This window comes from Bombus terrestris, chromosome 12 (assembly GCF_910591885.1).
Source record: "Bombus terrestris chromosome 12, iyBomTerr1.2, whole genome shotgun sequence".
NCBI classification, from domain to species: Eukaryota; Metazoa; Arthropoda; class Insecta; order Hymenoptera; family Apidae; genus Bombus; species Bombus terrestris.
Genome location: NC_063280.1, coordinates 2,470,984 through 2,495,879, shown reverse-complemented (window position 1 = coordinate 2,495,879; position 24,896 = coordinate 2,470,984). Strand labels below are relative to the sequence as shown.

Here is a 24,896-nt window from a genome sequence, read left to right as displayed (position 1 = left end):
ACATAATTCAATCAGCACGCGCATAAATCGCTCTTGGAACAATGTGCAACCGTGAGAGTGCGGCGATACTGGCCCCCTTCACGGGAAGATAATTTCAACACGTACCTAAGATGTGTCTAATTTCGCGGCGTTTCTCAATCGATCTTGAGCGCAAGTAGCATTTGCCATAGCCCCGAGAACTTCGCATGAATTATCCGACGTAACGTACGTGCGAGACCTCGCGCAAAGATTAGAGAAACGTTCAATGCGTATAATGGTTCACAGAATGTAATGAGAATGTAATCGTTGCAAAATTTCATTTACGATTGTTGTCAATCTTTATGGAATACGCTTGTCTTCGATGTATCTCTGAACTTTGAGCTGTTATTGCAGAAATCGTAAAGAATAATGATAAATATGCAAGAATTTATTTCATTACAGAACTCATTCATATATCACTTACATTCTATATAATTTTTTATTTCTTTTAATGTTTTACAATTTCCAGAATAAGTCGAGAGAAAATTCGTTACTAATTCCAACACAGAACTTTGCATTTCTGTTGTTGTTTGGAAATGCCCAGAATAAATAAAAAGTAAGTCGAGCAAGTATTCATTATTAATTACTCATAATTACTATTCTAAAGTACTGGATTGTTCGAAAAAATCGGAGGCAATTTATCTTATCAAGTACCATTGCTTTAGAAATAATTCTATTTTCTCTACTTTGCTAAATACGTAGCAGAAGATAATGTATTAATTCTATGCCCTACTTCTACGACTCAACATATAAAATGAATTAAACATTTGCCGAAAGAATATTCCAATTTCGATGAAAATTCCCCAAAAAGCAAGAAGTTAGCTCGACGAGAACCTCAAATACACGGAGCACGGTGAACTTACACGATTACACAGAGCAGTCTTAAAGAACGTAAAATGTCTGACCAAAGAAATTACTGAACTGCGAGCAAAGTCGTGCTGGCCGAGGTACACAAACCGCTGGCTCCCTTCCAAGGTATATAAAAAAATCTCCTTCCGCGAGGTGGCCGTGCGCATTTCAATTTTCCCGTCGAACGTGAAGAAAGACGAGACTCGGGAGGAGGGCTAAAGGATGTGTACACGGCTGGAGGAAATTCTAAGAGTCACGGGAACGAGTGGCGGCGTTGTAGGTACGTGGCGGCGGCGTTGGGTTCGAGCCTAGTTCTCTAATGTCCTTTTGCGTGGCAGTCACTCGCAGCACGTCCGTCTATGATTCCTCAGCAACATTCTTCGAGCTGCTCGGCAGCGTTATAACCGTAGCGAGCAAGGGCCGCGGCAGCCTTAAGACGGTACACAAGTTGAGCGCACGACCAACCGACCGTCCATTCTCGTGAAGTGGAACGAAGACGGCTGGTACGAAGCTCACGGCTCCAGTATTTCTTCGTCCGTTCCCCTTCCTAGTACCGGCCAAGTCCTTCTTCTTCCCGTCGTTTTTCCCCTCTTTCCAGTTTGTATCGTCCTATGTGATTCCACCAGGCGGAACTGCCGGTATATCAACCGCCTCGACGTTTTCCTATATATAGCGGGGCGCGCGCCTACTGCCGTGCTTTTGCTTCCCAGCTTTTTCGATAAAGCTCTCAACGTGCCTCGGGAATATTGCCTCTTGGATGGTTGATGATTCCTCGAGAACTGTGTTACGGGCTTGTAGACTTTAAAAGAGCTAGGTTTCGCGTACGATGTTTCATTCGATACGGTTTACTAATGTTTGTTGGAATTTATTGGAACTGCTGATTGGGTTCGAATCTTTTTTTAGAAGATTCAGTGCTATTGGAATATCGTATGGGTATCCTTGATTTTATACATATCAAAGTTACTAAGATTAACTTGTTTGATATAATATGGTAATAGCATGTGATTAGACTTGGATGTTATGTAACTTCATATTTACATGAACGCAATTGAAGCGATGAATCTTCTATGTATCATAAGAAGTACTTTACTTTGGATAGTTTGTACATATATACTACATGGGAAAAATATAATAAGTCATGATGTTTTCCATTTTTTTATACGGCAACAGTTTCTAAATTCACCCTTTAATTACGTGTACTTCATACATTTTTGCACCTTTCGTATCAATGCATAACCATCTGCAATCTAATCATAATAGCATATTCCAATTAGAAACACCTTAGAGGAAGACATTTGACCACGACAAATAGAGAGAATTAACATTTCCATATACCGATTCTCTCTTCAAAGATCTTGATAAAAAGCAGAAATGTTTTCCACGCAGTCTCGCATCAAATGGAAACTACGAAGCGTGCAGAATGTTAGCGCAACAAAATTCGTCACGGTTGGAACAAGTGAAAGAGACCGATGGGAATAAAACGTGAACGGAAGGAAGGTAGAAAACCCTTGGGGGGAATGGTGCCTCTCCCTTTTGCGGGCTGCCTACGCCTCGAGACGATGTTGCATTGTGTACGTACAATATTAACCGCGATATGGTAGGACGACAAAAAGGACCACGAAAGTGCAACGGGCGCTGCAACGCCACGGGACGAATGAATGATTCAGAGCCGTGGCTGTCACGATGTCCCTGCTGCCACCAGCTAATGCAGAACGCTCGTGCGCGCGCGCGCGCTCATGCTCGTGGTTCTCGTGTATATTGCTTGGAATAATGGTACAGCTCTCTACGCACGTGTGCCTACGTTCCGATTTGAATTCTGAGACTCACTTTTCGTCGTGAAGGCGGACAAGCTTACGGAGGGTTCGAGACTTCTCGAATGAAAAATATACTTATTGTCGGAGAAACGAGAATCGACTGATAGACATTCTGCAAAGTGGCAGTCTGACTGATATTTCATTGGTTAGATGAAAATATTAACTCATTACGAGACAATGCTGCGTTAACGAAACGTTTTGTTTGTAGCCTTTTTCAATTCATTTACATTATTTTTTTCTTTCTTTTTAAATATTGCAACTATGGAAGGAAATTTCATGAACTCGATTGATATTTTTTTTTGTCGCTATCCCTTTCATCTAGATTCTACAATTTTACGAAGTTTACAGAAATTGGAGTATTTATAACATTATTACAAACTATTGCATGACTTTTAACGGATTAAATTATTGGACGTTTTGTTTCTTATGTTTTTATATGATTTCTATACGGTTTTGCGAATTTTTGTTAGCTTCACTTCTGAGAATTTCACAGGAAGAGGATTATTTTCTTATCTGTATGGCAAACGAGCAACGCTTGTAAAGAGAACTTTGAAGAAAACTTTTTTTTTACTAGGCGTGGTTTCCTAAAGTTCATAAATATTCATATGCAGGTATTGCGAATATGCACGTATCTGCGGAAAGTGAAAAGTTCAACACGCGTGATAGGTCGCGAATTCGATACGCGATGCCTTTCCTTACTTCCATTGGCATTTTAGCAATTAATTTCGCCATGTCGAAGATCGGCAATTGACCAGGCGTTGCTTATGAACCGAGTTTATTGCATTCTCAAACAATTCAGTTCTTATGTCTTTCACTCTTGAGAAGAGTAAATTTCCGCACGAGAGCTTCTTCTTATTTTTATTACTTCAAGTATTCTCCTCAGTTTCCACGAACTTTTGTCCTTCAGAAGCACCCTTCTTCTCTCGTTTCAACCGATGCTCGCGCTTGGAAACGCGCGAGTTTCACAAAGTTGGCAAGGTCGGGGAACAAGGAGAAGCTAAAATTACCCTTCTCAAGCGGAATTCCTAGGCACTGTAGCTGCAGACACTCAGCACCTCTGCATACTAACTACGCTGCTCACGAGTTCGCACAATTCTATCGATACGTGTCAATCGATTTAATGTATCGCTGGTTGCGTAACCAGTCACCCTGAAAGCACACTTGTTGCCTTGAGTCGAACGACAGACTGGTTGTCGACCTCGAGCTCCTTATTTTTGGGATTTCTCGTGACCGACAATTCGTGACGAGATATCATACAGCGAACCGTTTCGAAGTGATAACAAACATTGTATGCAACGCAATAAGTCAGCTGTAGATAATCTAAAAGGGGTCTACATTCTACACTGTTGAACATTTGTTGGCAATTTTGATCAAAAGTTAGATAAGGTCCGTTACAAAGTTATAGAGTTGCAAATACTGAAAGTGTACCGGTTTTGAGCAAATCATAAATACATTGTGAATATTTATACAAATTTATATTTTTATAAATGAAATAGAATTTGCGCAGAAATTTGTTTGACTTAAATATCATAGTGAGTATTATATTTCAGATATTTTATATGAAAAATACAAGGGATAAGTCACATTTTCTATCTTTTTACGAACGAGATTAAAATTCTTACGTTATCAAAATTGCCTTCTTATTTTATTTTGGGCTAACATGTAATTTTTCTTTTTTTTTTTTAATAATTTTACAAACGTTGCTCATCAACGTAAGAAAATTTCGCACATTTTTTCATCTTTAAACTTCAATATAAATGCACAAACCGCAGTTTAATAATAAATGTTCTGTTTAAAATCAGATTTGTTTTTAAGTATAATTGTTAGACAGAGTTGTTCGTCAGGGTTCATTAAACGAACCCAATTTCTTAAAAAAGCACAATAGACAATTGTTCTCCACGAGACAGGCTAACGTTCGTTCGAAGGTAGTCTCCAGACACCGGAGACAATCATTTCCAAGACGCATCTTCCGCAGCCTACGCAGTCTCACATTCGACTCATACTGTCTTCTATGCACACAGACATCTAACACTGTGAAACGTTTTCAGTCCAGTCATAAAAAGTGTGCCAAAACCGAGATGATTCGTTGAATGTTTCGTCATTGACGATCCAATTTACAGGTTAGACCTGTGAGACCTGACAAGGGTCTAGCAGAAACGAATAAATTCTGTTGTCTGTGAGATCACATTCTTTAGCAGGTGACGCCATAAGTTCAACTAGGTTCTCTGGAAATCCAATTACCAACAGTTCTATTCTATTTCCTGGAAATCGTCGTGGGGTTTCATTGATATTGAATTATGGAAGAACTTTAGGAATCAAAAGTTTTATGGAGGATTCTAATGTTTGAGTGAGTGTTTAAAGTTCATTGATAAAAATTAGAAATATAGCAATGTTTGTTTGCATTCTAATAAAATTATTTCATCGAAAATCACAATGACACAAACTTATCACTTCTACCGAATCTATTCCAGAACTATTCTTTTTCCTTGTAGAATGAACTCGGAAATAATCCTGGGAAAAAATCGCTACCATTGCGCAAGAATTACAATGTAGATTCCCGGTTACTATGGAGAGTATTGAAAAAAAGTGGTCGATATTTATCTGGTGTGATTATAGACAACAAAGCAATGACGCGATAAAAAATAAAAGGGGTAAACTGTATCAAAATCACTGTATTTTCTTAATGAATTCGCGCAATCGACGATAACCGTGGGGTTAAAGATCAATTCTGATTCGAAGAAAGTAAGACGCTCCAGAAAGCTACGTCAGAATCTCAATTTATCAACGTCGTTCCATGAGATTCCTCAGTGGAAGTAAAAGGAAGACGGATAGCGAACGTGGGGATTCGCGCGTCTCGACCGGACGCAAACTTTTACGAAATCCTTATTCCGTGAGATACGATCCGCGCGTTTGTTCCTTCATCTTTTATTCAGTCGCTATCACCCCCGATTCTAAATCGCCGGCAGTCATGTGCGACAGCGCCCGGCTCCAGCCCTGCAGACGTTTCCTTAGATCACTCTTGAAGAAGAGCAGAGGACATAGAACCTTCTCACACACGAGAAGAGCCAACAGCGGACCACTCGTGGCCCAGGAGAATGTAAACGTGGGCGGTAGTTTACATAGAACTTTGAACCGTTTGTTCGTCGATGTCGGCTGTGGCAATGGCTCTCGCCGGGTAAGGGCAGTAATTCAAATCGACAGTAGCATCCATTTGGTTAAGGGGGCCTTACCGAGATACGAATCAGTGATTTATAACTGGCTGCCGGAATGCGTGCGGACGTGCCAATGTCTCTTCCAACATCATCGATATCCATTATTGAACTTTTTCTTTCACCTACGGGCCACTAGAATCACTACGAACTTCGTGCCAAACAGACGAACTGCGTTCGTGTTACCACCTTCTGTGTTCATCGTTTTTCGCAATTGTTGACTGGTAACTTGGTACGTTTGAGAAATAGTTAGTAATGGTTTGATTATATCAGGAAGAATATGTTTTAGTTGCTTTATCTTAACTTATCTTAATTTTTTGAGTGTTTAGTTCGTTATACTGAGCGATGCTTGAATCCGAAATAGTTCCCTTTATGTTTGAGGAATTTAGATACTATGCATGTAGAATGATATATTTTAAAAATATATGATATAACGAATAAATATCTGAAATGTCTAAAAACGAATGTATTCTTAGTTCGTACTTTTAACGTAGTAATATTTCATAGAAATTTTGTCGTTAAATTAACATTTTATCATTAAATAGATAACAAATAATATAATTAATTACTGTAGTAGTGGAATGGTATCAGATCAGCCTATGAATATTTATCTGTGACCACATTGTCATGGAATTCACGTTAGCCAGCCCCTAGATTGTACAACATAGAATACAATAGGGGTTTAAATACAAGCCCCTAGGTCATCGCAGGTCATTCTAAGTCATGGTATTTGTGATAAATTAGAACGAGGTCGCAGAATTATGATCCCGATGACCTTGATGACGCGAGATTTATTTGGGATCTTGTTGTCGTAGGACACAATGGGAAAGATTTCAGGACTATAGGATTCAACTTCAACGCCTTCAAAATTACGAGAATACTTTAGAATCGTATCGTTTATATCAAACTAGTCAAACTTAGATCCGTTGACCTCTGTACATATAGTATTATGGTAGCCTATGCCTGCTAACTTCGATTTGAGTCACACGACCTCGAGGTGATCGGATTCGGATTTTGCCACCTCGAGGTTATAGAGGTCCCATAATCATGGTTCGACTTAGATCTCACAATCTCAAGGTAGTTAGATTCAACTTGTACTGTTCTGAGAACATGGAGGTCAAGTTCCATGACCTTAGTGTGACCCAAATTGCATCCTGCGACTCCACCTTTAAGGTTTCACATTTATGTATTATTTATGTGCTTTATATAAAGTATTTACATAATATATGTTGTTGCGTATTTATTTGTTATATTTGTCATACATACGACCAATTTTCTCATAATACGATTATTTGATTTTATTTGTGCGTGTAATGTGAATAAATGGAATTGTTTGATGTCATCGAAACTCAAATGTTGACTGTTTTATACATCTTGGGGTGTACATACATAGATGCACCGACGTTGATACCTTTTAACCTTTGCGATTTTCTGCGTGACCCTAAAGGGCAACTATAGGCCCGCGCATTGTAACAATGCATCATCTTGTCGCGCTGGGAGGTTCACTGCTTCAAGGCTAGCCGAACCTGCGACTCCGGCTACGGAATACAATGGACAGTTCAGGCACCGTCGCCGGTTCAATGCTTACATTATGACTATCCCTGTGGCTTGGCACATGTAACGATACTTATCCCTGTATCCTTACAGGCTTTGTCTCACATTGGTGGGAGGACGCGATCGTAGGCTGCGCATTCTGCAAAAATTAATCTCTATTAACTTCACCCAAAGTCTATTTCCTATTTCCTTGAATATATATTCTTTACAATTTTGTACATATATATATTTGCAGCCTATAGTTTCAACAATACAACAGAATAATGCTTTTTAATTTAATTATTATCTGCATTATTTCCCTAAGACTTTGAAATAACGTGTTTCATAGAATATAAGAATTAAACAAAAGTTCATTTAGAATTCTGCTATTTCCGAAAACTTCTCCCGCCAAAAATGATTCAAAGTAGTATCAATTTAAAATTAATAATAAAATTACAACTTTGATTCAGTATAGGAACAGTTGGGAAAGTGATTCAAACTCCTAACTAATAGTTAAGATATTTAACTATAGTTAAGATGATAATAATAATAAATCTTAATTTATATAGTTATATCTAGCAAAACGTTACTGCATGTAATGCTTGCCAATATTGTTATTCGTTTAAGTTTTACAACACCGTTCTCGCAGGTAAACCATCGTATTGATCTTTCTTGTTTAAATTATTCCGTCTTTCTCGCGATGCATCTACATGTTTATGTAACTTGTACTCAAGATACGTAGGCTCATTAGCCACGGTATTACGTGCCGGAAGAAGATCGCGTGTAAATGATCGGCGTGTGTACAGTCGACGATCCGCTCGATCATCGAGTAAATATTCTGTACTATCTATTCCGATCATACATGCTATACATACAAGATCTCAGTTATTTAAACTTTTACAATCATATCTCTTCTCTTACTTCAGCTCTAATAGAGACACGTTATTGATCTAACTTTATCTCAAGTTCCTCTTTTTAAAGCGAAGCTTAAAATTTATAATTAACCCTATTAAATTTAAAAAATCAACAAACCATACCGTATCACGTTGTTCCCATGTTATCTTTGGGAACGTTTAAAATCTCGAAGAAGGTTGTACATTTCATTTTTAAATTCCCTTACACCAACGGCTAATTGTCAATTCGCTAATTAAAACTACCACCAGTGTGACTAATTACGCTACAACGGCTGGCTCGTGTGACTCGAATCGTAAGAGAGAAAAATCTGAATCACGGGACACGATCGTTGCATCTTCGTCTTTCTAATAACGACAAGCCAAATACCGAAATACGAGCAGGTTCGTTAGTATGTAACATAGTAGCGCGACATTCACCTTTCCACCCGTAATCAAGGTTCAATGTTCGTGCAAAATGTGGCGACGGAATGGTCGAAGATAGACGAGCTCAGCTGATGATCACGGTGAATCGTACATCAAGGGACCTTGGTACGAGTAACACCCTGCAGCAGAGATTACGTTCACCTTTATGAGTGAACATACAACATACTGCAAGACGGGAAGCACTCTTGATGATACATATGTATAGACCTCTTCCGACAAAATGTTAGTGGAAGGTTAATTTGTTTGGCTACAAGAGTGATGTTTAAATTCTCTCGACGTGAATTGATGAGACTGTAATTTTTTTAATTATTTCGGTAATTAATGTTTTCCATGGTGGCTCGAGAGTACATATGTTTTCGTTATCATCGAAGAGGTAAAAGGTCCCGTGTTTTGTTTGTTCTCTTTAAAGCATCGGATTAAATGCTTTCCCGAAAGGAAGATAAAAATGAAATTACAGCATTAAGAGCCTCCAATATATTAAAAGTGCCACTTAAGATACGCGCTTTTAGTTCTGTACTCTCCTTTGTTGGCCTTCGTTTCGCAAATATGTTTGTCTGCCTCGATGCAAAAATAGATATTACTCGCGATGATGGTAATTCCAAATGTGGCTTCGGTAAGTTGTATGCAACTTTTGATTTATTTTCCATTGGTTGGATGTCAAACATCGCGATAATAATATCTTATATATGTCGAAGATGAAAGGACGCTGGGGCCTTCTCTTTGGGATTCTTGGGAAAATACCCAATATTTTAATCTCTGTAATTTAACTCGATTATAATTGTTCGAGATCTGTGATAATGAGCTTGGGCTTGAGGCGACAACTAGTCGCTGAACGTAGCCGCGGTCACGGGATGAACGTTTTTACCTAACAGAGGTATGGAGTAATTCTATAGCTTTCCTTAAAAGAAATAGTTGTAGCGGCACGCGACAGTAAACATTCCAACGGTTTCTGTCCCGTGGCTCGCCACACACAGACCCTATTCTTCGGGCAAGATGATTACCAGATGTCGATGCATCTCCATAGTACATGTTCAGCTATCCTGAAAACCCGCTATAAATCTTAGGATTTAGTTAACTAAGGTCCTTCAAACGGACAAACAGACATTATCCTAACAGTCCCTGAATCACCTACTATGGGGAAATACAGGAAATCTGCTTTTCTCACGAACGACGCTTCCCGCTAGCAACTTTCTCTCAAGAGCGATTAGCATCCCTCTTCAACCACCAACATAGAAATTGACCAATTAACAGGAACGCCCATTTCCCTCACTTTCCGAACGAAGGCTTTCCTCGACGAATCCGATGATCTCGTGTCCTTAGACACACCCCATCATAGTTTTCCTCTGCAGCGTCATCGTGTCGGAAAGTCATTCTCTTGTGAGGTCTCATTAGCGAGTTACATAGCGTCTTTACACTCGGTGGATATTCTACGTTTTAACAAAGAGGTAGTTCAGTAATACTGAAGACCGTAAACAAGAAAGTTGGGTACAACTTGGACCTTGGAGAAAGGCGCATTTCGTTGTCCCATTTTGCTGTTCGTTGTTGGGCCTGGGATCATTGGCATTAGCATCTCGAGTATCTAATTACCACGGTTACTTGTCAAATTCTGTAATAATCATATTTGCACTAGTAGATATCTTCTCTATTGCATAACAACAGTGTCTGATCCAAATGAAGATTCGCTTCACGCCCCTGATCCTAATCATAATGTGAACCCGACATATATATCTTATATATACCTTATATTTTACATCTATCTTATATCTATAGAGTTTTGGTAACCAAAGGAAGGCTATATAAGGTTTTATCGACAAAAGAATCAGTATCTGTTGCATCGAATTCACCAATTTAAAAATATGTCAGTTTATGATTCTGCTACTTAAGAATTTAATTGAAAATATATCCAAGACTATTATTATTAATATCTGTATATCCAATAAATAAACAAATGACGTAGGTGTTCTAATATTAGCAGCTGGTACGTTATGCATATTAAAAAGCAGATTATACATCATATATGATTAGAAGATATTGAACGTGTTAGTATCATAAATTTATCTTAAATTCTGAAATATCTTCATAACCCGAATCGATCCTCTGAAACTCCGTTGATTCAGCAATATCCTATTGTAATAACCTTGGAAAGAGCAGCATGTGCACGCGCGACGAGTATCGAGAGATCTAAACAGCTCCCCAGGCTCGACTTTATCACGCCACTGGTATTGCCGGGAAACTTACGAACTGATAGAGGGAATAAATTCAATGGAACGCATAGTAGTGGAGCGTAGTAGCGGCGATCAACCGAAAGGAAGTATGACTTTCCATCTTTCCTCGATGCTGAAACGCTCATTCAAGGCCACACTCTCAAGATCACGGTCACGTCGTTAGTGTTGGACAATCGCCATTTGTCATCGACCGTTTCTCTTATACGATGTCCAACGAGCGCAAAATAAAATAAACAGAAAACGAACAGTAATATCGTGCTGTGATTACCTGTACATGCATCACCTCGCTCATTTACATTTTCATTGGAGAAAAACTCGAGGAATCTCGAAAGATTCTTTTACATTTCATCCAGAGAACACCTGTCAACTTGATGCTTCGCGATCATAAATATAATGATTATTCATTTGCTTCCGTATTAGCTTCCAAGAAGGTTAGGAAGGTAATTTAATAAAAGGATATATCATTCCACAAAGACTTTCCTTTTCTTCGAATCGCGTTATTTCTTAAATGGGTATTCCCTCTTATGAAGAATATTTTCTTTAGGATTTTTTTCAGCTACGGATAAAAGCTTAAAATCAATTTTTATCTCGTAACTGTATTGAGTCTACCGATAATTTTGTTATTGGATCAAAATTAATGTTCATCTAATGTGTAACTAAATTCAAAGAATGTTTTTGAGTCCCCTGTATGAAGTTTGGATTAATTCAGCTTGATGATTCGCTATTCTCGTTGTACGTGCTTATTTCGGAACAGTTTTTAACGGTCCTCCTAAAAATAACGAATCTGATAAAATATATTTAGAAAAAGAACACATATCTAAACGATATTTAAACTGGATGTTTTATTCTTTTCTGAATAGAAACTAAAGGTTTGAACGATGAACGTATTATACTAGAAATACGAGATACAAAGCGATCTTGTATTTCAAAATTCTCATTCGAAAGCATAGAGAAAGAATCATATTTTCTTCTGCCGCAAGCATAAAGGTAACAGAAAGAGATCAAGAAAACATCTTGTGTCATGGACAAATTACAAACATATCTTCTGAGATCCAGAATATAAAAGAAGGTATAAATAAGGCTTAACTGTGCCGTCCAAAATATAAAGAAAGAATGAGAAAGAGGGAAGGGCATACAGAGCATCGTGGCGATAGAAAGAATTCTGTGTGAGCCAGTTCGTGACGTGGTGGCGATGCACGACTTTGATAATTCCTTCCTTTCTCCGTGTCCACGTGATATCCGGGCGAAAGATCGCACCGGCAGAACGGAGGCTTTCAAGGGATCGCTTTACATTCGTGAGAAGTCAATGATCTTGATCGTGATCGTTGGTACGCCCGCTTACCTTCTGGAGGAAGAAGGATTCCGCTGCAAAACCGCGTTCATTGGTATTTCTATTGCTTGTTGCTGATTGTAAAATGCCACGAATACCTTAGAGGAAATCATTGGAAAATGTTCGATACTTAAGTAACGTAGTTTATGAATATTTCAGCTCCTTAGAGAAACTCCATATTTTTTCCTCGTGACTTGACATAAATATCGCAAGAACCTGCTTGAAGATACTTCGAGCGGTTGATGAAGCTTTAAAGAATATTCTACAATTTTTTATAAATTCTTCGAGGTTAAATTTTGAATAGAAGCAGAGGAATGATTCGTAGAATCCGGGTGATCTTCGACCCGCGAACGTCGTCGGAGATAACGAACGTGTCGGGCACGCATGATCGATCACGTGCTCACCGAGAAACGATTCGAATTCCGTTACCAGGAAACAACGAGACCCGATGGTTTCTAGGAAGAAGATGAATTTCTGTTGCTGTCAAGGAGGCTGGATACGGAAACGAGGCGTCAATTACGCACGGTACGCAATATCTTAAATCATCGGCCCGTAAATTAATACCCCACTGTCGTACAATTTATTATAATTTATATCGAATCAATGACGCCTGCGGGTTAGCGTGTCTAACGGGATTCATTTTTCATACACAATCATAATAAACGTCTAACAAATATTTCACAGTAAAACGTTGGTGCTATTAAATTTAAATAAGAACACTCGAAAAAAAGGAAAATAGGAAAATGTTCTATTCTATCAAAATATTTAAAAGTAGCTTGGAATAATAATTAAATACTACATATATGTATAAGTCCATATTTTTAAAAGAATATAGTCGATAGTAGTATTGTAATATAAAAATATTGATACGTTGGAATTTTAATATAGAAGAATTAAAATATTTGTTCGAGATTCGAGTAGGTGCAAAATGGGTTGGGTACGATCTCGAATTTTTAGGATCCTCTTCCATGGATCCTGTGGATCGCTTGCCACATCCAGGAAGCGTTCCGGCAGCCGACCACTGACTTTTCGCGAACGTCGATCTGACCGTCCGCGTTCCATTGTTCTCCCGATATTTGCATACGGTTTAATGGAACATCGGGGCCCTATTGTGCGTCCGTGGAAATCTTATGTAACGAAGCTCTAGGTGATAACATCTTCGACACGTAATCGCATGCGTAACTTTATCGATGCTACCGAAAGGTCCTTAAATGGACATTCGAATCAATGTTACTTCCTTGTGAAACAGGCTTAAGATTCGACATCGATAAGTATGACACGAGTTCTGTGGTTAACATCAAATTCTAAACAAAATTAATTGAATTATACCTGTATATTACATATTGTAATTTTAACCCGGCTTTGTTTTATTTTATCGTATCTTTATTTTGAGATATTGCAAAAAAGATGTAAAAAGATCCGAAATATGTAGAATGATAGCCATTATTGTTGTATCATACTTGAAAAGATACGATTATTTGCATTTAAATTTCAATACGTAAACCAGAAATTTGTCAACTTTTTACGAATTGTTACTGTCACTCCCACGTTTCCAAAGTGACTTACCAGAAATAAAGACGCACACATGTGATCAGTCCTGCGGCAGTACCTTGCGAATCATTCGAACTATGATTACATACCGAAGATTGCATCGGTCCGACTCCTCGTTGCATAATAGCTCCTGGGATCTTCCATTAAATCATACACAAGTCTCGAAGAGAAACCATGAGCGCATTTTTAGATTGCAGAACGTGGAAACTTTCGATAGACGGTTGCTATAAAACGTTTTATAAAAGGGTCATTAAGCTCGCTGATCGCTGTCGATTCGATTTCGTTCGTGAAAGTTTTCATTGATGGATCTACCGTGAAATCTTTACTGCTCAATAACTTCGACTTTTCCGACTCAAAAATAACTAAAAATTAAACGTCAATTTTAAAGAATACGCAAGAATAAAATTAACTTCTTCTATTATTTTTAACAAAAATACCTTAAGAATAATTTATAATTTTCACTAGAAGAGTATTACAGAGCAAAGAAACAGAACATTAAATATTAAAGCAAAATACATTTTTTCTATTATTTTTAGTGAAGATGCGTAAAGAATAATTTATAATTTTCACCGAAGAGCTATTAAAAGAAGAAGAGAAAGAAAAAAAAAAACAGAGCACAGCCATCGTCAATTTTTACACGGCAGAAAAGCATTCTCCGTCTGACACACACGGGCGCACCTACTGCCACTGCGTCTGTACATGCATGGCTCGTTCCACTTGTGGTCGTCTTTCGTGAAGCGTGTATCCGCTTCCGGTGGGACGAGTCACAGAGGACACTCCGGTCACTGAACACAAATAACTCATTGATAATTATGTAATGAATTCGTCGTTTCGTGATGATCGACGAATGCCCATTATTTTGGAATTCAATGACTAGCAATTAGCTCTTTCACGGCGATTCAGCTTGTATCAATTGTCGAACGGCATTCGACAATTTGTCAGTTCTATTCAGAATAGAATACGTTCCTCCAGCTAACAAAACAGAATAAAAATGTCAACTTTTGTGAACTTATCGAACAGAAAGCAATTTAACAAAAATTAAATTATTTTACTGAATAAAATTTGTTATTTATATTATATCGAAGATACATTAATTCACGAAAGTATTCGGATTTCATTAACATTCACCAGATTCAAACCAAACCAAAAAAATGGTACGTACAATTTATATGAAACTTATTGCAAACATGCACTTAGAAAATTATCTTGCAATTAGTAAATATCGTGACTTGATACTGTAATAAATAATTGGCTACTCAAGTAGTTTAATAATTTTTGTGAATATGTTTGAAATAAATATGTTGTAACATCTATATACATTTTCAAATCCCTTCTGAATTTTACCAATACCATCATGTTCGTCGTGCCTCACTACAGTGTTAATGAATTTTAAAAATGTGTAATATAACACTTATAAGATATTTATGAAAGGTTTCTTCAAGTGTTCGGATACTTTCATGTGCCATGATATTTCAAAACATTAAATTGTATTGAACTCACGATCCTTTCCATCAATTCTGTTCGATTCCTATAAATCGTGCTTCACCGGTAGGTTAATGTGTTTTCATCATAGTCGAACGCGTTTCTCTGGCGTAGCAGATACGGACGCAGGTTGCAGAACACGGTAATAAACATTCGGGCACAGTTGAACGTGTTCGAAGAGCGTGTAACCTGTTGCGTTGCCATTCCTCGAGTATTGTTCCGAAAAATGGCGTGCAACAAAGGGAGTGTGTCCAACAGGTGGTTAGACCTGTTCAACATGTGCGCATCATATGTGCGTTGAATGCATTCGTGCGGCACTTAAGGAACATGCGATCGTTCGCTTCTTTAAAATAGCCAGCTTTCAATTGAAATTCTCACTTGCTTCCTCGGTAGCGTTCATTAAGTGCAACTATTTTATGATTTTTTATGCCCACTTTATATATGCATAATTTTCCATTCAGTGCATAACGATCAGTTTTATTCTCACGTGAATTTTTTATGCATGGATTTATAAATTATTTAAGAGTTGGAAACAATACTGCATCGTGAGAAATATTTTCAATTATTTTAGGAGCAAGTGATGGATCAAAATTCTAGAAACCATTTTAAAGATTAATTCTTTTAAAGAATATAGTCTACTCAAATGTTCATAGTCTGTAAAATTTTTATAGATTTTGTAATTATTTGATATACGTAACTCTGTTCGCAGACGGATTGATTGTTTTAATTAGATGAATATTGCTAGTCGACAGGAACCGAGTTCATTCTACTTCTTCTTCTCTGCAAAATTTCCTAAGCGTCCATAACAATACGTATAAATCATTCATAGTTCTTAAAGTCCATGATTGGCATAATCGTTTGGTCGTAACACGGTGCTATAAATGATTTGTAACTTGGTTCGAACACGATACGAATAAGAAAGAAAGGAATTTGGAATATCATTAGGTAATTATTATCGATGCCGATAATCAAGTCGTAATAATGAGAAAAAACGGAAGGGTCAATGATCTCGATATTATCGATTTTGTTTGTGATAGACCCCGGTCGCCCCGAGGCTAACACGAACATCTGGTTCTATGAATATTCGAGACTGATCCAGCAGATTTTAATGCGAATACGCACTATGGCTATTACCACATCTATTATAAATTTAATGAATACTCTTCGAGACGTGTAGTGTAATTGTAAACGAATAACTTCCGCAAACTTTTTCTCTACCCAATTAGTGTTTGTGTTAAATGAATTATCTGTTCATTAATTGATCTGTTCAGGTAATTGATATCGCAAAAAATAGAATAAAGTTCTCGGATGCCAGAAGACAAAGGAGAATTTATCAGAGCAACCGAGGTAAATGTATTGAAGCAAATGGAGTCGGAAATATTGACGAATATTTTCTAACGAGTTTCACGAGCGTTGTAAGGAAAAGGAACGTTTGAAGAGCCAGTCTGGTCTGCTGGATCGTTAATCTACATCTTTCAGGAGTATTACATAAAACCATTAGGCGGGACCTTGATTACGTCAAGCCTGTAAAATGAGGTTTCCACGGCTAATTACGCGATGACTAAGCGTATTTGATGGAAATCATTTATTAAGTTATGATGAAACAATTTTTAATTTTCCATTAATATTTTCTAAAACCTTAATACAATTATTATAGATATTGAGACTTTTTATCAAATTTGATCAAAAAGATTTTTCTCATAATTAGATTAATAAAATTTTAATAATATTGTAATAAAATTTTTGACAAGAAATGTGCAAAATTTTCAGCTCTTTATGAAGGACATATACGCAGAATAATTCGTTTACGCGGATTACTAATCTCCCCGTTGGCTGCTCTGAGAAGGAGCCATTCGTGGCATTCACGTTGTCACAGGGTCACGGCTTCGGCATAAATACCAAGATAGTACTCATAGATACGGAGCAATCCTACGAGTTATCTTATGCACGATGCCTTGGACAACATTGAAGCGTGATTACGATCCTGGCCAGTTTAAGACAAAACCAGCAAATTGCCAAGATGCTACCTCTGTCTCGTGCATGCATACAAAAATGAATTCAACAACCGACCACTAACTTTACGTCACGTAACGCGAATTAAGTTAATTGTTCTCGAACGAACCTAAATGAAAAATTTAATACTACCCTTCAAACGGACAATTCACTTTTACTCAGAAAAAACATTCGAACGAAATTACGCGGCAATTACGTTGCTGGAACATCAAACCACACGTATTACGATAATCACATTTGCGCGTAAGTGGCTCGAAACTTTATTAACCGGCTAAATTAAGTTAAACGACGCTGGAGGAGGTGAACGCGTTGGAACTATCGCAATAATTCTCTAGAATCGCCGTACCGCGCATGTACATCCGAATAAGGTCGAAAAATATGATACTATATAGCACGTACATCGAAAGTCCGCGCAATCGGAGAACACGTTTGAACAATTACAGTAACTTATAGTAATCGGCGCGCTACCCGCAAGTCTCAAGGACAATGAAGGCCACGAGGTGACGAAGTGGCTGGATTAAAACAAGAGACGAGTTGGGGATACAAGAACGTTTCCAAGCATTTAGTCGCCGAGCGCGGTCCGTTTCGACCTTTAAATTTACGATGGAGAGCCGCGGACGCGGGCAAAGTTATCGCGCTGCGAGTAATGAACACTTGTTCGTTTTAAAGTAGCCGTCCGGCAATTTGTACGTCAGTCGGAACGGCGCGACAAGACCGACTTCTATCTGGCGCGAATCTCGCGCACTTCTTGCGCTCCTCCTTTTGTGGCGCGTGCACAGTCCGAGTCGCGCGCTCGTAAAAGCGTACCATCCGCTGTTCCACCCGAAATTCCGCTACAAAGTTAGATCTTTGAAGCGATTTTTTAAAATTTTGAAATACCTTGAATACCTTCTTTTGATCAAAATTTACGTAGAATTAACGTTATTGAGCGTCTGGATAATTTAATGACTTTAATGAATGTTTCATTGAACTATCAGAGAGACACCATCGTGAGATACAACAATAAAAATATTGTAATTGTTCAAATATGACACCACTTTCACGAAAATATGAAATACGTAAAATATAAAATTTACACTGAGAGTCAGACAGGAATAAAAAGCCATTGTTTAGAACAGTTTATCAATTGTACGGAGCATAATCGCAGTTTAACTGGAACTCAATTATGTAGTGTATGCAATAGTTACATAAACTATACTGTACTTTGTTCTACATACTACGCTGTAGATACCATTACCTTTTAATAAAGCATTTTTTTAATCAAGCACATTTCATTTTTAATATTTATATATATTATATAAATATTTTATTATATAATCGATATATTTCGATTTAACTAAACATAATGTTGGTATAAATGCTGTAATAAGTATAATGGTATGCAAATGCTTCTTCTAATAACTGTACAGTCTCGTAAATACACATTTCGACATATCACAAAATATTCATTTATTCGATACCTCCACATCGAATAATAATTTATTCAAACACTTGCGATTCAACTAAAAGATGTTCGTTCAACCTACCATCATCTTACATCACGTCAAATACTAACAACTTTCGTTCCAATTTTTACAAAATCCTGTCACCAGATTCTATCATCCACTTGATGTTTAAAATTCGTAAATATGTATATAATTCCGTACGAGACGCGAGATACGATCCCATGAAAGGACAAGAGACTCGAGGGCCGTCGTGATCGATGAAGAAACAGTAATCGCTACATCGTCCGGCGACATGGCTGTTTTCCGCGCGGAACAATGGCTGTTCTAGCAGAGAGAGCCGTGGTGGAATCAAGGAAACAAGGACAGAAAGAACAGCACTGACCTTCCTTATACACGTGTTCACATAAAACATTACGATCTTTTATGCGGTCACGTTCGCGGCGATAACCCACGACTTCTCGTGCCTTCTTCTGTTGCGACGCCAGCTTCGCCACTGAGTCCTCCCCTTTCTTCTCCCTCCTCCATTATTATTATCCGCCAATTCTTTTTTTCGCCTGTGCCAGTCGTTTCCTCCGGTTTCACCGGCGGGACAGGGAGGACACCCATGGACCCCTCTAGAATTCCGTGCAACGTCGGATTCTTGCGCGCCAGTGCAGAAGGTCAGATGATGACTCGCGATTCCGGAAGGGATAATAGGTGGTCTGCATTATTCAGGACCTCAGGATGCAGGACCAAGACCATGGCTCGGTGTCGGACCTCACGTTTAACCGCTACGATTGCGACGGACAAAAATGCCCGCTCGTCGATGTGCAAGCGATTCGATACTTCGAATTGAATAACAACGGTGTACGGGCTTGTTTCTGCCCCGATCTTCCTATCCACCAATCCCTGATAATTTGGAAAATCGCATGAAACGTTTCGACGATCAGTGATTTTGTACTTGTGAGTTCTCTGGGATACTCTGGATTCATATTCTTCAGTGTTGGGTTTTTGAACAGTTTTCAGAGATGACAGATATTTGGTGATATTTGATTAGTCGCTATGTTTTCTGAACGCTATACCAGTTACAAATTAAACTTAGACTTTTTAGATTCTGAAAAATGGGTACGTTTATTTAGAGGAAGGAGATAACGAGTAAAAAAAAAGTTTAATATTTTACTCTCAAAATTATATTGCAATTTGTGATGCAATCTTGTAGATTGCCACTTGATGATTCATTATTTGGGGTCAAATTTCTATGGAATTCTACTCTGTATAATTTGTGAATAATTTCAGAATCACGTAGCGCAATACGCGAGTAGACTATTTCATTGGAAAACAAGTAAATAAAATGTCGATTAAGCTGCAATTGCAACGCCCTTAAAATGTTTTCCAGGTCATCCGGTTCTGAAAATTGCGACCGGTTTACACGGTTCCACGCAACAAAGTGCATGTTCTCATAGCAATCATATCTGTTCTTGCTGACTGAACGAGATCTGGTACTCACGTTTTTGTCATGAACGCTGGTTATGCGTATCTCGACTTCGTTGTCTGGTTTGATTACGCCAATAATACTGAATCGTTCGAAAACAACATCAATCAAGATACTAAGACGTGCTCGTAAAAATCAACGTAATACCAAGTCTATAGTTGAACATAAACAACATCAACATTCTGATATCATACTAACATACTGATAATACGACTGGAACTCGAAGATTCATAAATAGACATCATCTGTTCACCGTGAAAGCTTAAAATCCAAAAATAAGTAAATCGTATTTAAGCACCGAAGAAAAGAAATTGGATATGTTTTACAATTTTCTGTCAAGTTTTATTTAAACGATATCGAATACTGAGAACAAAAATGACGAAATTGCGTGGCAGTCAAATTCTCCGATTCGCACAGCCATTCATCTGACTGAAGTTGGAGAAGGGGTCATTTTTCGTGGTGAAACAAAACGAGAATTGCCCATTAACCGCACGATAGGGTGGAAGATGTCGATGTACCATCGCGTGTGAGAAAGCCACGAACGAAGATCCCCCAGGCGTTCCTTGCCTGTGTATAACGTAAATATATTGTATCTCGTTAGTTTTCTTATCAACCACCAGAGAAACGATCCCGATTTTGAATTAACTTTAATATACCTTCTACACTTTCGATATAGTTCATTGTAATAGTGATATTCTAACCAGATTAATATTAATCTTTTATTTTCGTATAAAAATTCTGTATTCCAATGTAACAAAGCAATATTTATACATAGGAATTTCTTGGTAAAAATGTACGCATGGTAGATTGCGTTTATCATGGATATATTGATGAAGTCATTAAATTAATTGCTTCCCTCTTGGTTTGTAATTCGTTTCGCGAAATACGGTGTTCTGCGGTGAAGTTTATGGCACTCCTTCCGTGCTAGAATACATATGAGCTGTCGGAAGGTGATGGGTTGTCAATTATACTTGACCTCAATAAAACTTTTTTTCGGAAGTTTTTGTCCAATCTTGATAAGTTACGATCTGAAAAGTGCCGCAGAAGGCTTTGTAGAGCTTTTAGACATCAACCATGTCGTTGATAAGGCGGAACCTTCTATTTTGATTTCATTTCTTCAGTTATATTCGTAAAACACTGCCTAATATTATCTGCATCTTACGATTCGAGTATTACGGAAATTTAGTTATTACAGAAATTAAATAAATTTCTAAAACATATAAGGATCAATTAATTTAACAGAAAGGAAGACAAAGTGTAATAAATGGAAAAACGGAGGAAATTAATGAATAGTTTACGCTTCACGTGGAAACAGTAAGACAACTGTGTTAACCGTGCACGGAGGCATCCCTTTTCCCGTCACTGATGATTTACCACGGAAGCGGTTCTAGCGCGCTTAAAACTGCTTTCCACGTGTCGTAGACTTGTAAGTTATGCGCGTGCATATGGAGACGTAAGTGCCTGATGCGGTCATTCTCGCGCCGTGTAACATCGTCGCGGCCTACGGATAAAATTTTGTCCATCCGCACCTAGGATATAGGCGTCAAGAAAAAGTGTAAATTATCGCGAAACCTGTGGAACGTTGCCGGAAGAACTAGCGGATTCGCTGATTTACCGACCGCCTTTAATTACGAACGCGTTACTGATTTGTAACATCTTACGAATAAATTTCACGTTGAATATTCGCCAGACGCGACTACACACCGTCAATTATTTCGCTGCGGGAACTTCTCTTTGTTTGTAAATTTTCATATTTATTATTTATGTAATTCTTAAGAGATAGATATCGGCGTTGTAAGAAATGAATTCGATAAGAATTCTATCTATCGTGTATAAAATCGAACACTGATAAAAAGGATGGTTGGAAACTTCAATGTTTGCTTAGAATATCGATATTTAAAGTAAAAATGGTAGATTGCTTTGGATCATGCGAAATAGGAACTGTTTACTTTTTGATTATTCTCCGAGATATTAACGATAGAACGAACCAAGGATTAATTGCATTTCATTCGTCTTGAAACATATCGTAAATAAGGATTACAGAGGCGAAACATGATAAGTCATTTTTTTAAACTACTTGCGAATCATATTAAGATATCCTCTTTTAGCCAACAAGTTATGTATACACAAACGTCTTTTTTCAAATAAATATAGCGATAAGTTAGTGCAGGTATAATTTCTTCTGCGTAGTATTCCTGATATACTAAATTCTGAATACTAAAAACAATCTGAACGATGAAATAACTTAGATTAGCAGAGAATGTGATGGAAAAAATGGACACGAGTCTGTGGGATTGGTCGTCCGCGTGGCAGGTCGCTTCTTCCACATCTTTTATTTCTGTTTGCTTATAAGGAAACTGGTACCATGTAATTACCTTGAGATACCGCTACGGTGTTATCACACCCTTTCCACTTTTCTCTTTGTCGTACCGTGAGTCGAGATAGAGATCTCCTCTCGTCCGTACTTATAAAGTGGTTTGACCCGAGACCTTGACATTTGACTTCAACCGCATCCTTTCTTCATTGAGGGACACCGTTAGCTTCGTGGACCCTACAGAGGGTGACACCACTTTCCTTTCATCGGATGCAAAGTGTGTCACAGAAATATAATATACGAAATATACAAGTAATGGCAATTTTTAGAGGAATCTTCCAAATTTTATTGATTCCTTAACTACTGACAAGCAACCTGATTGGGTTCTAGGCGATGATACGTTTCTTTACGTTTGGTAGCTCTTTAAATTCTGTTTATGAACATATAAAATATTTTCTAACAGAAATTTGTACTGTATTAAAATTTAAAGTTAGTGTTACATTAATTTTATAAATATATAGCAGCACTCAACTTTCATCAGAATCTAGTAAACTTCGTATGAGTATTAGTGTCTTAAAATTAGATGTTGGTAGTTAAGCATTGTACAAATAGGTTTAAATTTATGCATAAGTGAGATGAAAAACGTTAATATTGAATTTAAGCTGTCTGTTGTTACATTTTATGAGTTTTATATTAATGATTTTTATAGGAATCGTTTCCTTCGTCATTATTAATGTATACTCGAAATTAATGTAACTGTTATATGTTATCAGAAGAAACATATGTTAATATGTCTTAAATAATGGTAAACGTTCTAACTTTCTCCTGAGAGTCTTCCTTAATATCTGCTCGGAAGTTCAAGAACGATAAACGAGTACTATACTTCAATGCTACTAACGGTACTATCAGATCCTTTCTCCTTCTCCTGCCGATGTATCCACGATCACGATGAAAGTCTTCCTCTTGTCTACATGCACGAGGTAACTCGACCTGAGGCCTTGGTACTTGATCGACCAAATGTTTTTCTCACAAACTACCGATCTTATTCTACTACTCACGTTCCTTTTACAAGAAAAATTGCTCTTCACATCTAAGATAACATCCTTTAAATAAATCAATCGCAATGAAACGATTACAACACGTTTTCAGACGGTTTGAGAATTAAACATGATTAAGTGTACAATATAATTAATTTCAGTCAATACATTAGCACTGCCTTTATCTTCGATCTTGTTACTTAAATATTATATCTATAAAAGATTGCAATCAGTATCGATCGATTTCGCGTTTCCATAGAGTTATAGAGCAATGAACGAAGCGTCTACAGTGTTCAGTGATCTCGATATGAATAATTGGCTAGAATAAGGCGGTGCTACATAATCACGACGACATGCAATTCCGTCTCGTTCCGGCTCTATTCGTAGAGAGAAAGTCCGGTTAATGTAAACGGATCCGTAACAATACGTCAAGAAATAGTAAAACATACAGTTCTTACACGAGCTCGTACTCACGGCTACGAATTCCTTTCCTTCTTTTCTCCCATTTTTGAAACGCACATAATATACGCCAAAAGAATTTGCGAAATCGATAGATCAATGCAAAAGTATCTTTCCAATGTTTCGTAGTTAATTGCGTTACGATACAAGTCTGAGATTAACCATACATTATTTAACCAACAGCGATCTTGGAAAATTAAATATTATATGACCAATTAGTTATTTAATCGTTCCCATTCGCAACATTAACAAACGAGTCTATGGTTTTCATCGTTCGTTCGACTCGCTCGTAATCGTTTCTTGTCATGATATATCTACCAAAAGTAGGTTCAACCTGTTTATCGAGCATTTAGATCGTCTGTTCAGAGGCTAATTATTATCAATCGGTCGATTTACACCACATTCCATTCAAATTGCACACCATCGACCAACCGGGGATAAACAGAACGTGAATGGGACCGAATTCATGGAAGATCGAAATAAACGGAACGTTTCTTAAGATCACGGATGGCCGACTGGACTTGTTATCTTTTTTATTTTTCTCTTTTTTTCATTCTTCTCTTCACGCAGGGTTCCACGGACCCTGTACCGTTATTTCACGGTTCCGTACGCAGCAGCGAACGTTTGCTTCTTTACGTCACCTTCTTCGTGGCCCGTCACACCGCTGAAATTCCTCGAAGTCATGATCCGATTAAAATCGCGCGTCAAATTCGAGCCAATGATTTGGCGCGCAGTTAGATCAATCAAACTGATTTCTTACGTAATTGCTAGATCGTGCATGTTTATGCAAATTTACAATATTAGGTGTG

The 24,896-nt window shown here is 37.7% G+C and overlaps 1 protein-coding gene across 1 annotated transcript in view; it reads left to right on the top strand.

Moving 5' to 3' along the window:
* Nucleotides 1–24,896, top strand: part of LOC100649345 — a 216,099-nt gene that overhangs the window by 165,858 nt on the left and 25,345 nt on the right. The gene's annotated exons all lie outside the window — the stretch shown is intronic.